Below are 16677 nucleotides of genomic sequence, written 5' to 3'. Positions count from 1 at the left end.
ACAAAGCCTTCACGCTTCCAGCAACATACAAGCAGCCTTCAAGCACACGCTGGCAGCAAAAATGGGGGTGCATCCAGTACAGACCAGCAGCTACCGAGAGAATGTAAGCGGATGAAGAATACACTGCTCAAACATCCAGCAGCTGATGTGTCCAAAGTGAATAGGGCAACGCTACCCCACATATAAAAAGGGGGACACACGGCCCTTGTCCAGCCGCCACTTACATGTTTTTGGCCACTGTTTACTAGTTTTTTTTGGCTCTCGGCTTTTGAACGTTTGAGGGAGGAATAACACATATTCTATTTTTTTTACATTTTCGTTTGGAAAGTGCTGGATTCATGAACAATGTATGTTTAAATTTTCATTGAATGAAAGCTTGTGCACGTTACTCTCTACTCGGTTTTTATGGTTTTGGAGGCAACTCGGTGATTGAAATAAGCATGGAGTGATGTGATTCACGTGGAGCTGGAAGGAGAGGTGTTGGTGTGCACGGAAAGTAGGAGCTGGCACGGTTTGGTGTAGCTTGTGTTGCGCTGGAAGAAAGGAAGCAGCAGTAGGTGTCTCGGTCATGAGCTAGAAGGCCGAGAAGGTGATTTAGGTGATGCAAGTGGAGCTGTCACCGTTTGGATGCAGTAGAAGCACGTTGAGGTGTCATGGCTGGTGTGCACGCGGACGGCTGGAATGGTGCGCTCGTTCCGTGAACGAGCGTTCTTTCTCTTCATTTTGAGATGAGGTGATTCTCGGCTGGGAGAAATGAGGCACGGGTTGATGGAGATTGGTTGGGAGAAAGAGAAACACTTGGTCACGTGCTGGAACGTTGATTGAAGGGTAGGTGGATGGTGTCTTTAATTTTATTCATAGGATAAGAAGAGTGGATTAGGATAAAGTATAGGATGATGGGACATTTGGCAGCAATTGTTGGAGAATGGTTTTTCATTTAAGCAAGGAGCTCGTTGATTTGATGGGAGTGGTGTCACGTTTTGGTTCCAGCAACACGCGCAAGGGTTAAGGTTTCTTTTATTTGATTAAGGGTACACGATATTGGATGAAGGGGAGCAGTGAAGTTTTATTTTCTTTGCATTTAGTAAAGCATAGAGCTGCCACGTCCAAGAGAGATGCTCAAAGGGTTTTCTTTTAAATTATTTTAAATGCTTTGATTCTATTCTTAAGTTTTTTTTGTTACAATTTTCATATTGCATACACTTAGGTTTGAATGGTTGCTAATGTTTAAGTGATCTTTGCTTGATTACCATATTCTCCTTTCAATGTTAATCATCACAAAGTTAATTTTCACTCTTTTAAATTGGTTAATTTTCACTTCTTTAATTTAAAAGTAATGTTAGCTTTAGTAACCAACTGCTTTAATTTTGTAATTGAGACCGTTTTTACATTTCCGTTTGCATTAGTGTCTTATTTAAGTTCAGTTGCATTCACAAAAATCTTTCACAAACCCCCCCCCCCTACGTGTTGATCTGAGACTGAACCCAAATTGGTCCTTGAGAGACGACCTAGGAGTCACTTCCTAGTAATATACTGCATTCTTTTATGCACAACTTTTGTTGGGAGGTGCGACCCTCTCAACAAAATGGCGCCGCTGCCGGGGACCAACGGTTCAGTCTTAGGTTTTTGTTGTGTTAGTGTGTGTTGTGTTTTGTCTTACATTGTGATGTGATGTTCTGTTTTGTGTGTGTGTGTCGCATGTTCAATTGTGTTGTGTTTTGTTTGTTTCGTAATTTTTAGCATTTCCTTTCTACCTTTCCTCTTCTCTTTCCATGTCTACCTATTTTGATTTTGTGAATACTGCTTATTCTGCCAATGCCTCTGATTACGATTCTCCTTTTGCATGTTACTCTGATTGTGATTCATATTCTGCTGATTTTTATGCTGAGAACAATATGACTCATCCTCCAACTTCTGAGAGTTCTCTTCGGGAGCCAGTTTCACTTAATGAGGATGATGTTCATTGCGTTCTCACTTCTGGACTGATAAATTTGCTGCCTAAGTTTCATGGTTTTACAGGAGAATGCCCACATAGACATTTGGAGGAGTTCCACATCATGTGCTCTTCAGTGAAACCTTCACATGTCCCTGATGATCACATTTTCTTGAGGGCATTTCCGCATTCATTACAAGGAGTAGCAAGGGATTGACTTTATTGTCTTCCTTCAGGGTGTATCACTTCTTGGGAAGATCTTAAGCGATTGTTCTTGGATGAATTCTTCCCTGCTCAGTATGGTTACAACAACGATTCTGGATGGAATGACACTAGTTTGGGATGGTATGATGCTCCACAGCAATATCAGGAAGCACCATCTCAGAATGCTTTTATGCCTCCACCAGTCCAGCAATACCAGAGTCAACAACATGATGCTCCTGTCCAAATAGCTCCTCAGCCTTCTACTTCTGAGCCTACATTGCAGGAGTTGTTGGAGCAGATGACCATGCAGAACCTTCAGTTTCAGCAAGAGAACATGCAGTTTCAGCAGGAAATAGGAGCTGCCATTCAGAATATGACTGATCAGATAGGGCAGATGGCCACTCAACTCACTGAGGAACAGTCTCAAGATTCAGAGTTACCATTTCAGACTGTTCAGATTCCAGATGATGTTAGTGTCATCCACATAGGAGATGGGGAGCAGAGTCATGCGCTTACTACTGTGCCACCTACTCTCCCACCTTCAAATGTCCCTATTCTTGCGATTGAGGAGATAGATCCTGATGATGATTTGGAGGACCAGGAAAGTATAAGCAGAAATTGTGAGCCAGGTAGACCACTTTCATATTCCAACACTTTAGCAATCTTCAAGGAAGAGGAGGTAAGCATACCTCAATTTGATTATATTGATGATTATGTTGTTGAGAGGTATGCTGATGATTATATTGTTGTTGAGTCTGATTTTAATTTTCCCTCTATGCATGATGAGAACCAATTTTTGCTGTCGCATCCGAATGTTTATTCTCCATGCATTGAACATGAATCTGAGTCTATAGTTGATATTGCTTGTGATTTTGAAATTGATTCATGTTCTGAGGATGTATCTGAGGTTCAGTCTGTTACACTAGGATTGGGTGTTATACCCCTACATATCATTTCTTTGGAGACACATCGCACTAACCATGTTGCAGAAGGTACACATGAATTTGTTAGACAAACACCCACAGTGGAAAATAAAGGTGCTAACACTGACAAAAGCTTCAAGATCAATAGGCACCAGCTGAACCTGCTCATCAACAATCTTTGCTTCTTAGATCCAGCTGTGGATGATATCTCCCTGCTAGATCAAATCTGGAGGATGAAGCAATTCTTCCTCAAAACTTCCTTGCTGGATCCTGTGGTGGAAGACATCTCCCTGCAAGTCCAAAATTGGCAACTGCCACCATGATCAGGGGAGTTTCCTTTCTCTCTTCTCCCCCTTTCCCTACTTTTATTGCACTTGTCCATGATCTGTTGACTGTTATGATTTCTGATCTTATGCTTATGACACATTGAGGACACTGTGTAGTTTAAGTGTGGTCTACTGGGGGAGATTCTGATTTTTCTTTGATAGCTTTTGTTTTCTTTGTTAAATTTTTTTTTTCTTTTCTAGGTAGTTTTTGTTTTGTCTTGTGTACAGTTTTACATGATTCTCTTGATTTCTGGACTTTGTTTAGGTTGTAGATGTGTCTTTCACTTCATTGATACTCTGATTGGTTGGAAATCCTTGCTTTTCTCTACTTGGAAGATGATTATGATTTTTGAGAGTTGAATTGATTGTGACAGAATTACCCTGTGTGAGATTTGAGCCACTTTATGTTCTTTCTTGTGTGTGATATGTCTCTTGATTGCTTGCACATATGCCTTGGCTTGACTCTTATTGAAAATTCTTGATTGATATGCATGTTTGGAAGTGATAAAGGCAGTTTTGTTCTTGAACCTCTCTAGCCAAATAAGCCCACCTTGTTCTTATCCTTCGAAAACCCTTTTTGAGCCTATACTTTCCCCCATTTCTTTATTTCGAATGCTCATACACTAGCCCTAAGTGAAAAACCATGATTACCTTAACCTTAGGGAATTTTGGAGCTTTGGAAGTGTTTTGGGAACAAGTGTGGTCTCCTTGGGGATTCTGATGAGTTGGCTAGTTGGTTCTTCTTCTTGTTTTGTTTTGGTAAATATATGTGTATCTTGTCTTTTACAATTTTGTTTTGTAAAGAGGGAAAAGAAAAGAGACAGGATGAAAAAAAAAAAAGTAGAGAAAAATGAAAAAAAAAAAGAGCAGAAAAATAGAAAAAGAAATGTGAATAGTGGAGTCAAGAAGAGGATGGAATTAGAGGTTGTGGGTGTGTTTGAATGTGTTTACACTTGTTCCCCATTGCTCCTCTGTTCCTTATGGTTTGTAGCTTCTTATCCAGATATATCCTCCCTTGTCCTTGGCCCCATTACAACCATGAAAAGACCTTTTGATTTAAACATGCGTATGTGCTTGAGTGTTGATATTAGAGGCTTGCCAAGTCTATTTGTGTTTGCTTTCTTGAGTGCATTGAATGACTTTGATTTACTTTAAACACTTGAGAGAAACACTGATAGTGCATCTATGAGGTTTTGTTACTTTTGATTCACCTCTTGAGCTGATTGATCATTTTGCCATGTCTTGAATTGCTTGGATGATTTCATGAGTATCTGCTTTCTCTGATTCATTCTGTGTTGGAATTGTCTACTTCTTTTCTCTGTCCAGATTTCTTGAGGACTGTGTAATTCTGTTTCTGTCCTTGTTGAGTCTTTGTTTTCTGTATGCTGAGTCTGTGTCACTTTACTAAAAGTCCTTTGAACTATTCCTTGATCTGCGTCTTGATTTTGCCCAGGAGTGCAAAAGACTAAGTGTGGTCTATTTTGATGAGTCAATATTTTATTCACTTCACTTAGTTTATTGTACTAGAATTAATCGGGGAATTGTGCTTAAATGTCCGGTATTTTCCCATTTTTCCTAATTGTGCTTAATTTGATAAGAAATTCTTATTTTAATTAATTTGAATGATTTGAGCTAATTATTTGCATTATTAATTGTAGGGAAAATTTTGGAAATACAATTTGGGACATTTAGAGGCTAAATGAGTGAAGAGGTGTGAATTTCATATTTGGGGGCGCACTTGGAGATGTGCATGTTGGAACGAAAAACATCACGGCCCCGGCCCACACTTGGCTGCAAACATCCAGCAAGCCCAGCACGAAGAGGCATCACGGGCCAAGGCTGGAAGCATTGAGGGAGGCAGCGAAGAGGGGTGCGTGAAGAAAGTAGTAGCCCAGTAGCACACTCACGCTCACGGCCACAAAAGATTAGGAGATGCACAAGGGAAGCGGTCCAGCAGCAACAAAGCCTTCACGCTTCCAGCAACATACAAGCAGCCTTCAAGCACACGCTGGCAGCAAAAATGGGGGTGCATCCAGTACAGACCAGCAGCTACCGAGAGAATGTAAGCGGATGAAGAATACACTGCTCAAACATCCAGCAGCTGATGTGTCCAAAGTGAATAGGGCAACGCTACCCCACATATAAAAAGGGGGACACACGGCCCTTGTCCAGCCGCCACTTACATGTTTTTGGCCACTGTTTACTAGTTTTTTTTGGCTCTCGGCTTTTGAACGTTTGAGGGAGGAATAACACATATTCTATTTTTTTTTCATTTTCGTTTGGAAAGTGCTGGATTCATGAACAATGTATGTTTAAATTTTCATTGAATGAAAGCTTGTGCACGTTACTCTCTACTCGGTTTTTATGGTTTTGGAGGCAACTCGGTGATTGAAATAAGCATGGAGTGATGTGATTCACGTGGAGCTGGAAGGAGAGGTGTTGGTGTGCACGGAAAGTAGGAGCTGGCACGGTTTGGTGTAGCTTGTGTTGCGCTGGAAGAAAGGAAGCAGCAGTAGGTGTCTCGGTCATGAGCTAGAAGGCCGAGAAGGTGATTTAGGTGATGCAAGTGGAGCTGTCACCGTTTGGATGCAGTAGAAGCACGTTGAGGTGTCATGGCTGGTGTGCACGCGGACGGCTGGAATGGTGCGCTCGTTCCGTGAACGAGCGTTCTTTCTCTTCATTTTGAGATGAGGTGATTCTCGGCTGGGAGAAATGAGGCACGGGTTGATGGAGATTGGTTGGGAGAAAGAGAAACACTTGGTCACGTGCTGGAACGTTGATTGAAGGGTAGGTGGATGGTGTCTTTAATTTTATTCATAGGATAAGAAGAGTGGATTAGGATAAAGTATAGGATGATGGGACATTTGGCAGCAATTGTTGGAGAATGGTTTTTCATTTAAGCAAGGAGCTCGTTGATTTGATGGGAGTGGTGTCACGTTTTGGTTCCAGCAACACGCGCAAGGGTTAAGGTTTCTTTTATTTGATTAAGGGTACACGATATTGGATGAAGGGGAGCAGTGAAGTTTTATTTTCTTTGCATTTAGTAAAGCATAGAGCTGCCACGTCCAAGAGAGATGCTCCAAGGGTTTTCTTTTAAATTATTTTAAATGCTTTGATTCTATTCTTAAGTTTTTTTTGTTACAATTTTCATATTGCATACACTTAGGTTTGAATGGTTGCTAATGTTTAAGTGATCTTTGCTTGATTACCATATTCTCCTTTCAATGTTAATCATCACAAAGTTAATTTTCACTCTTTTAAATTGGTTAATTTTCACTTCTTTAATTTAAAAGTAATGTTAGCTTTAGTAACCAACTGCTTTAATTTTGTAATTGAGACCGTTTTTACATTTCCGTTTGCATTAGTGTCTTATTTAAGTTCAGTTGCATTCACAAAAATCTTTCACAAACCCCCCCCCCTACGTGTTGATCTGAGACTGAACCCAAATTGGTCCTTGAGAGACGACCTAGGAGTCACTTCCTAGTAATATACTGCATTCTTTTATGCACAACTTTTGTTGGGAGGTGCGACCCTCTCAACAGTTTTAAACAAGCTTGCAATCTGATCGAGTTTGCTTTCTAGCTTATTTAATCTTTCATCTATCTTCTTCCCATCAACTGCACCATTTTCAATTTCATGCACTCCCTTCAGCAAAGTAACTGAATTTTCTCTTGTGTCATATTGTTGATTGTCTACTGCCTTCCGTTCTATTAGATCTATAGCATCTTCTAGTGACCTGTCTAAGAAAGATCCTCCGCTTGCAGCATCTGCCCATGACCTATAAGTAGGACTTAAGCCTTCATAAAAGCTTAGAATAAAATCTTCAATTTGGAGTTGAGGGCATGAAGAACATAGTTTCTTGAATCTTTCCCAATATTCACTAAGATTCTCTCTATCTCTCTGTCTTATATCTTGAATTTCTCTACGGATAGTTGATAATCTAGATGCAGGAAAATACTTCTCAAGAAATAGTCTTTCAATAGTTTCCCAAAATACGTGCAGAGAGATAATACCACCAATCTTGAGTTGCTCCTTAAAGAGTAAAAGGAAAAGCTCTCATTTTAAGGCTCTCTATTGTGATCCTGGGAGATCTAAAGTTTTCACACAACATGTGAAATTGTCTCAAGTGCTTGTGTGGATTCTCCCTTGATAACCCATTGAACTTTGGTAAGGCATTTAACAGTCAAGTCTCAACTCCCACTCCTCATTAGGGTATTCAATGTTACTTCGGATAATTGTATTCTGGGAGGTGGCTAACTGTCTGATGGTTCTTTGTGCCATATTGTTTGGGTTAGGGTCAGGTAAAGGATTAGATGGTACGTTTATAACTGGAGATAATGAAGGTGGTATGGCCTCAGATGTAAGAAGTGTTCCCTTAGTAGAACACCCAAATTTCAAACTTCTTCGCAGCTTACGCAAATTCCTTTCAACTTCCGGGTTAATTTGATAAAATTCTCCCGGGTTAGCTCTAGTCATGCACTAGGCAGTCTGCTTGAAGTTGTTTATCTGTTCTTGACTTCTTTTTTTCTTTAGTTCTTGCTTTAGAGAAAGATTTCAGCTAAGAGATAAGAGAGACTTTGTTTGGGTCCACTCCCAGAAAAAAGAGGTGTGTCACAAATCACAATTTAAGTACCAAGTCTTTCCTAGCCAGAGTCTATTCAAACTAGCCTCAAGTATTTCTCAAGAGAAATTCTTAATTAAAACAAGAACAAAGATTTTTTTGCTAAAACAATAATGACTAAAGACTACAAAATAACTCAAATTAAATTAAATGTATGTGCATTAAAAAAAAATAAGAATCAAAATATACAAAATACTAACCGTACTCCCCAGCAATGGTGCCAAATTTGATAGGCTGTCGTTGAAGCTATCAAATTAATACTACTTTTCAAGGAAACTTCAGTATTGCCAAGTAGTATTCAAGAAAGTATATAGGGTTAAAGTAACTCTGAGTCGTCTCCCAACGAATACAGAATTGCCTTTTAATATTTGAATCTTATGAATGTAATGCAATGTTCAAGAATAAAAATGATGTTTGGAGAAGGTTTAAAGAACAAATAAGAAACTTAAAAACGATTATAATCAAATAGGCTAATTCCACTACTTTTCCAAGATAGATTCATCATCGGTCATTCACAGATAATTGTTTAATTGATTATTATTTAAGTTTCAAATTAATTAAAGTACATTCTTAATTAATTTGAGGGCGATCATGCACTTAACCAAAGTAAATTCTCAATCAAATGCAAAACCTTTCTAGATTATTCACAACGAATTCAACCAAAGGACATTCTCAATCAAATCCTATTGTGTTTAATCATGTCTATTCTTAAATCGCCTAACAAAATTAAAAACTAATCAATCAAAGTAAATTCTCAATTGATTATAGTTGAAATTATTACTACCAATCAAAGTACATTCTTAATTGATAGTAAAAACCATTTAATCATATGAAAGTTCCTAAATTAAATCAAAGTAGATTCTCAATTAAACCTAGAAACCCTAGAACTCATATAATCAATATGCATGTAGATTCAAACACATTATGATGCAAAAATCTTTGCTTTTAATTTGATAGAGAGATGAAAGACATAGAGAGAGACCAACTTAAATCAATAATCAAAATAAACAATTGCATTAACTCAATCTAACCTCAGAATCCATAATGGAATTATAGCAGAATAGCCCTAGATGCTTAGCTCTCCATGAATGGAGTTCAATACAAGATTTGATGAAGTTGTTCCAGCTAGAAGGAAGGATTGAATGCAGCGGGAGGTTGAATCCAGAGATGGCAGCAGGGGTGAAGAATGGAAATGCAGTGCAGACGTTGAATTCAGAGATGGCAGCAGAGATGAAGAATGATAATGCAGTGGCATAGGTGATGGTAGAGGAGCTTTTTGGAAGGTGGATAACTAGCTCAGGAGGCCTTCCACTGGAAGGAAGCTAGATGGAGAAGGGAAGCTCATTTGGAGTGACTTTTGGGCAGAGTTTTAGGTGCTGGAAAATGCATCAGCATAGTAAAATTCCATATATCAAAAGTAATCTACAAGCTTTGCCTATGAGATTTTATAGATCAATCTCAAGGCTTAAGCAAGCAATTTACACGTTTCAGATCTGAACCCATGTGCTAAATGTGTGGCTTCTAAAACACGTGACAAATGAGTTTTATGTGGCGAAAACAATTACTAATGCAGCCCCATAGAAGGATAAGCACACCCCTTCTTGTATAGAAATGTCTATTTTACCCTTCTCCATGTTTTGGGCAGATTTGGAATATCTTCTTGTTCTCCAATTTTCCATTTAAAGATAGCAAAGAGGGTTTGGCCTTTGGGAGAGTAATCATCTTGTAGCTTCTTGATCATCCCTCTTGTGATAGGTCCAATGGTGCTAGGCCTTCTTGTATCATCCCCTCCCCCTTGGAAAGGATTTGTCCTCAAATCTGATGGTGCTTCTGAAGACTTATTTTGTTGGCTTCACAAAGGTTCCTCCTGGGTCAAATATCCATCTGCAATAAACATCAAACATATCTCTAATTAGTTTTCTTTGACCCAATAATATATATAAAAGACTATGTGTAGAAGAAGGTTTCCTAATTTTGAAATTTTTAATGTTAATATAACAAAGAAACCTTTCTTCATTTGAAGTTTTATTTGTATCTTGAGTTATTGGTAACCATAAAGGTAACCATAACCCAAGTTGTGACTTTGCATGTGTTGATAGTGATAACATTTTTAAAGATGGAGTGGCAAAGTCTTTGAAAGAAAAGTGAAATTTGGAAAATTCAAATATAAATGGAGAAAAGTGAGAGGATAGAAAACCTCCCCTTAAGAATCTAGCTTCTAGGGTAGGAGGAGATGTTGCATTTAGTTGCTTTTTCTGTTCTTCCATTTCTATTCTTTCAACTTCTTCCTTTTCTCTTCTTTGTGCGTCTTTTCTCTCTTTCTCTCTTCTTTTCTCTTCTTCTCTTCTTTCTCTTTCTTCCTCGTTTCTTCTCGCTCTTTCTTTCTCTTTTCTTCTCTTGTTTTCTTCTACTTCTCTTTTCTCTTGGTGTCTTCTTTTCTCTTCTTCTCTTCTCTCTCGTTCTTCCTCTTCTCTTCTTTCTTTTTCTCTTCTTTCTTTTTCTCTTTTCTCTCTTACTTCTTGCTTTTGTTGTTCTCTTTTTAATCTCTCAATTCTATATTTGCTTGTCTCTTCCCAAAGCCTCTTAAGTTTTTCTAGAAACTCACTTTCCCTACGAGAGTACCCACTTATATTTTGAATGAATGACTTACCTTTTCTAATAAGCTCTCTCATAAGTTCTAAGTTCCTTTCAATTTCTCGAGGCACAAACTTTCTTCTCATACAAGCTTTCAATTCATTCCAATCATGGATGGGAAATTTTCTACCTATCTTAACATGATATTGTCTATCATCCCACCACTCTCTTGCATGCTTTTCAAAACTAGAAATGTAGAGACTAAGAATATAAGATTCGTTATCTCTAGAATAGAAGGATTCAGATTTACTTTTTCTAACCATGAATGAATGCATGTCATCAATTTCCTTTTCCCAAGCTAGGTATGTTAATGCACCAATATCATCACCAAAGAATGGAACACTTCCACTAGCTTGTTTATACAAATCATCTTCAATCCTATCAAATTCATAAAATGGACAAGACTTCCTTCTAGCTTTATCATGTTCTCTTTTGATGTCTTTGTAACTAAGCTGCTTATCAAAATTAAAATTCCTAGAAGACCTATATGGATAACAAGACATCTTTGTTTCTAAAAGTTTTTCTAGTGTAAAAGATTTACAAGATTCACACTTAGACAAGTCCCAAGTAAGAGAGGTGAGTCATGAAGACTGCTTAAGTACCAAGTCTTGCCTTGCCAGAAATGTCTTAGGTTACTACTAGTTATCCTTTACACAAAAATCACTTTTAAAATCAAAGGACACAACTCACAAACAATCACAACAATTAAACACTAAAAGACGAGACTCTTTGGACTCTAATGTGACAAGGCTTAGAGTTTAATCCCTTTTAGCCTAAATCACCCTAAATCGTAGAACAATTAAACCAAAAAGAAATGAAAACTATTCCTATGGTGATAGCTCCTAAGTGAGGCTTGAAACTTTGGATCCAAGACACACTCACTGTCTACCAATTTTAAAATGACAATTAAAAACAAAGTTTGCAAGTGATGGAAGAACACTTGTGAATTCTTCCAACTCACTTACTTAATGGCCAATTACAAGTATTTTGCAAAACAATAGAGATGAAACAACAAGGGAATAGTAAGTAAAAGTGGTATGCAGCTCTGGCTTCTCTTAAAGGAAGTGAATTTGGTTGATTCACACTAATCTCACAGCTGCCAAGTGAAATATGCTACTGTTACAACAAATAGATTTTCTGCAGACCAATGAAAACGTGATTCTGCTGCACCAAAAATCAACTCCAAAGTTGATCTTTCCTTGCTCCAATCCACTGCCTAAGATGCTACCAGTGTGATACGACTGTCGCGGTCATACAAATTTTATACAAGAAAATATGCAGTATATTACTAGGATTTGACTCCTAGGTCGTCTCTCAAAGACCAATTTGGGTTCAGTCTGAGATTTTACACGAAAAGGGGGGGTTTTGTGGATGTTTTTGCAAGGAAAATTAAATTAAAAAGTAAAATTAAACACAACTGGAAATAAAACGAGACAACAAAATTTAAAAACGTTGAAATAAACTTTAAAGACAATAAAAGCTGAACAGTAAAAGATGGTAAAAACGGAACAGTAAATATGCAGAAACGATAAAATTTAACGATGCAGAAAACAATAAATGGTAAAATAAAAGAGACTGTAAAATTAAAAATACTTGCAAATGAAAGTTATAGCAGATTGAAAACTTAAATAAAAATAAAAATTCTTGAACATTGAAAATAAAACTGAGTAAACTGATCCGAATACTATAACACATTTCAAGAACCGAAATCTACATTTGTTATGAAAATGGAAATAGAGAGACGGGAAGAGAAAGAGGAAGAGCCGTGAGCTTCTTCCAGGCCACTAAGGCCGTGACCCTATATCTCACTCCCCTACACTACACTACTGCCTTAACTGCCTCTGGAATGTCTCATTTTAAAGCCAATTTCCTCCCGTCTTCTTGTGCTCTTTTGGATGGCAAGATAAATGGAGCAAGGGACCCTCCACTGCCGTGGGACATGCTGCCTTCCTAATTTCAGATTTCATTCCATACTTATACTCTGCACGTGAACAAAATATTCCATAGTCCATATATAAATGCTTTTCTCTTTTCTCTTCACTGTATGGACGTGAGTAAGGGACCCTCCATTCAATAATCATCTCCTCTTCATGAAAATGAATTGGCAAACACTATTCCTACCGAGACACCTCTCCACCATCATGCTATTGAATCAGTGCGCAACAGTACCTTGGAGCTTTCCTTTCGTTCACGCTGCAGGTGGCAGCGTCCATCCGTGTTCCTTTGCTCAAGGTGGCTTTTCTGGATGTTATGTCTCCCGCTGCTGTCCAAACATTTCTTCTCTTCTTGCTTTCTTCTCCACTCTTACATCCACTCTCTTTGCTTGCTTCTTCTAGCCAAAAGTGTTAAGTTATTTCCATGTGCACCACTTCTTCTCAAAGCTTCTCTTCATTTTGCTGTTGTAATTCTTTTTCAACTCATAGTGGGCGTGAGCAGTTCCAAGCTGGACTGCAACCAAGTTGCTGGATCGTGTGAAGGTTGGTGGATGCGTGAAGATAGCACGTCCCAGCTCTTCCCAGACCGGACGCTGCTGCACCATAAGGAAAATTAATTCCCTGCAAGAAAAACCGTGAGCTTTCACTTGTGGTGTCTGCTCCAAACCGGACGTGAACTGCCGTGACACCAAACCTCTGCTGTGTTGGATGCTTGAAGCTGCTAGCTGGAACGTATCAACACCTCCTGGACGCTACTGCTGTGTGCGGAGCTGCTGCTGTGAAGACCGTTGCTGCACTTGAAGCTGCTGGACGGTGAAGGGCTGCTGGATGCTTCTCGTGCTGCACCAGGCCGTGAGCTTCCCAAGATGTTCTGTGGAATAGGAGAGCACATCAAACAAATCTGCAAATCTCTTTTCAAACCAAAGTGGGTCGTTTGCTTTCTTCAAAGATGGTGGGTGCTCTTTCTCCAAGACCAAGCCGTGACCAAACTACCAATTGAGTGGAGTAGAATAGCACAACATGCACACATTTCTTCAAACCAAAGTTAGATTTCTTTTGTGTGGGGCCGTGACACCACTCCCTTTAATAATAAAATTCAGCACATATTGGAGCTCCTCTCATGCACGTGAGCTTTCAAATTTGTGGCCTCCTTCTTCCATCAAGCACGGCTTACATATTTAAAAAGAATTCTATATAACCGTAAGCTTCATTTCAAAATGAATTGTCCATGTAGTGGTTTGATGCGTGTGACATTTCACAAAATGCTGGACCTTACTCCCGTTCAAATGCAGCCGTGAGTGCTTCTTCCAAGTAAACAGAGAGTATGCACATGAAATTTTTTCAAATGTCCCAAAATATTATCCAACAATTTTCTTGTAAATAATTAATCTCAGATAATTCAAATTAATTAAAATTAGAATTACTGGTCAATTTAAGCACAATTAGTGAAAACGGGAAAATATCAGACATTTTAGCACAATTCCCTGATTAATTCTAGTAAAATAAACTAAGTGAAGTGAAGAAAATATTGACTCATCACAGTGTTATAGGACCACCTGAAATACTTATGCACCCAACAAAGAGCTCATACAAACCACCAATAATCAATTATTAAGCCAGAAAATCAACACTGCTGCTGCCAGAAAACTGTTAAACCAGAATGCACACTGTAGTTTTATCAAACAGCTTATGTGCAGGATTTTCAAACAACTTAAATCAATCAATTAATCGGTTTCCAATGAATGGTGGCACTCGAAATGAACTTAGGAAAGGATCTAGAGTGGATTTGAAAAGAAAGAAACAAATATAAGTTGCAGCTTTGATCAATTTCGAAACCAAATGTAAACTAGGCAAAGTGTTTGATAAAATGCCTAGGAGAACGGTTGAAAATTGTGCATCAGAGTTTAAAATTTGCTTGGCACTGGTTCACACAGCTTTCTTTTTAAAATGAAGTATATTGTTAATTTTCAATGATGCACTTCTTTATAGTCACTTGAACCAAGCTTTTGCTACCAAATTGAAACTAACTTTGATGCAGTAATCACAACAAGCTTTCAAATTAAAAAAATCTGCAACTATACCAGAAAAGGTGCTTAAAAATTGGTGGTTTGAATGGTCATTTTGCAAGAACGAATTTGGACTCTTAATTTTATGATTTGAGCAAATTTGTTTTACCAATTACGACTTGTGCAAACTGCCAGCAGAGGCTAAATGCCTTTAAATCAAAATTTTACTATTGCAGTTGCTCTTTCACACCAGATTTGGCCAATTCACCATCCAACTTTTAGCAAAGGAATCAAACTGATATGTAATCAATTAAAATGACTATAGGACAGCAAATCAAACTTAAACAAGACTCTAGAAATGCATTTAAGAGATGTCCAGAAAGAATTCTAAACTGGACAGATTCAAAAATCAGAAAAATTCAGAAACATCAATCAAAGATAGGTGCAGTTCGGTCAAGCTGCTTGAATGAGTTATGGATTCTGCAGAATGGTGCAACCAGATTGATTGTCTTGGACAATTCCTTGTTCATATGGTATGCACACATCACATTACACCAACTCAAACATCACCAATTTTAATTTCACACGGTGCATTTCAGAAAACACATTTTAAATCAAATTCAAAACAGATTTGAATTTTGTATTAACTAGAACTGCACTGTGATGGAACTCAAGATGCACTAAGCTCATTCATCATTACTCTTGTGATGTGCATCTATTGAAAAACCATTCCATATATGCAGATTCACCCAGGCACCAAACTTACTAAGAATTTTGACAAAATTACAACAAATACACATGACTGGACATGACTGAATAAGATTGCAAAAATTAAAATACTCAAGACAAAGATTGAACCGATTAAAATGATGGAAATAAAATCAAGTAAAAGCTGGAACAAAGAAACGATGTAAATGAAAACTACTAGAATTGAAGAGAGTAATGAAACAGTGCACAGATTCAAGAAAAACACGAAGGAAGTGTTTATGACAGTTTGGAATGGAAAGAACACTTAGCTGGAGCGTGATGCAGAACCAGGCTTTGAATACCACTTGATGAAGTTGTTCCAGCTAGAAGGAAGGATTGAATGCAGCGGGAGGTTGAATCCAGAGATGGCAGCAGGGGTGAAGAATGGAAATGCAGTGCAGACGTTGAATTCAGAGATGGCAGCAGAGATGAAGAATGATAATGCAGTGGCATAGGTGATGGTAGAGGAGCTTTTTGGAAGGTGGATAACTAGCTCAAGAGGCCTTCCACTGGAAGGAAGCTAGATGGAGAAGGGAAGCTCATTTGGAGTGACTTTTGGGCAGAGTTTTAGGTGCTGGAAAATGCATCAGCAGAGTAAAATTCCATATATCAAAAGTAATCTACAAGCTTTGCCTATGAGATTTTATAGATCAATCTCAAGGCTTAAGCAAGCAATTTACACGTTTCAGATCTGAACCCATGTGCTAAATGTGTGGCTTCTAAAACACGTGACAAATGAGTTTTATGTGGCGAAAACAATTACTAATGCAGCCCCATAGAAGGATAAGCACACCCCTTCTTGTATAGAAATGTCTATTTTACCCTTCTCCATGTTTTGGGCAGATTTGGAATATCTTCTTGTTCTCCAATTTTCCATCCAAAGATAGCAAAGAGGGTTTGGCCTTTGGGAGAGTAATCATCTTGTAGCTTCTTGATCATCCCTCTTGTGATAGGTCCAATGGTGCTAGGCCTTCTTGTATCAAGATTAAATAAGAGAGAGAAAAGTGGTGAATGAATGAATGAAGTCCAGTCCTTTCTTGCCTCCCCTGGGTCTCTTTATATAGGGCTTGATTGGGCTTGGACTCTGAATAACTAAAAGATTTAGATAATTATAACATTATTTGGAAGATATTTTCTGTTGATATTCCCAAATTAAATTAATTCACCTACTAAATTTTATCTTTTAGTTTTTCTGACTTTCCAAAATTGCACAAATGCCCTGAAATTTCTTCTATCTACACTTTAGCCCCTTCAAAATGTTAGCAAAATGATGAAGATGAAGTTTTGATGATGTCCAAATCAAGTCAACAACAATCAAGACTCATGAAGAATGATCTTTGAAGACTTGT

Source organism: Vigna angularis, chromosome 7 (genome assembly GCF_016808095.1).
Source record: "Vigna angularis cultivar LongXiaoDou No.4 chromosome 7, ASM1680809v1, whole genome shotgun sequence".
NCBI lineage: Eukaryota > Viridiplantae > Streptophyta > Magnoliopsida > Fabales > Fabaceae > Vigna > Vigna angularis.
This window is presented reverse-complemented; position numbering follows the sequence as displayed.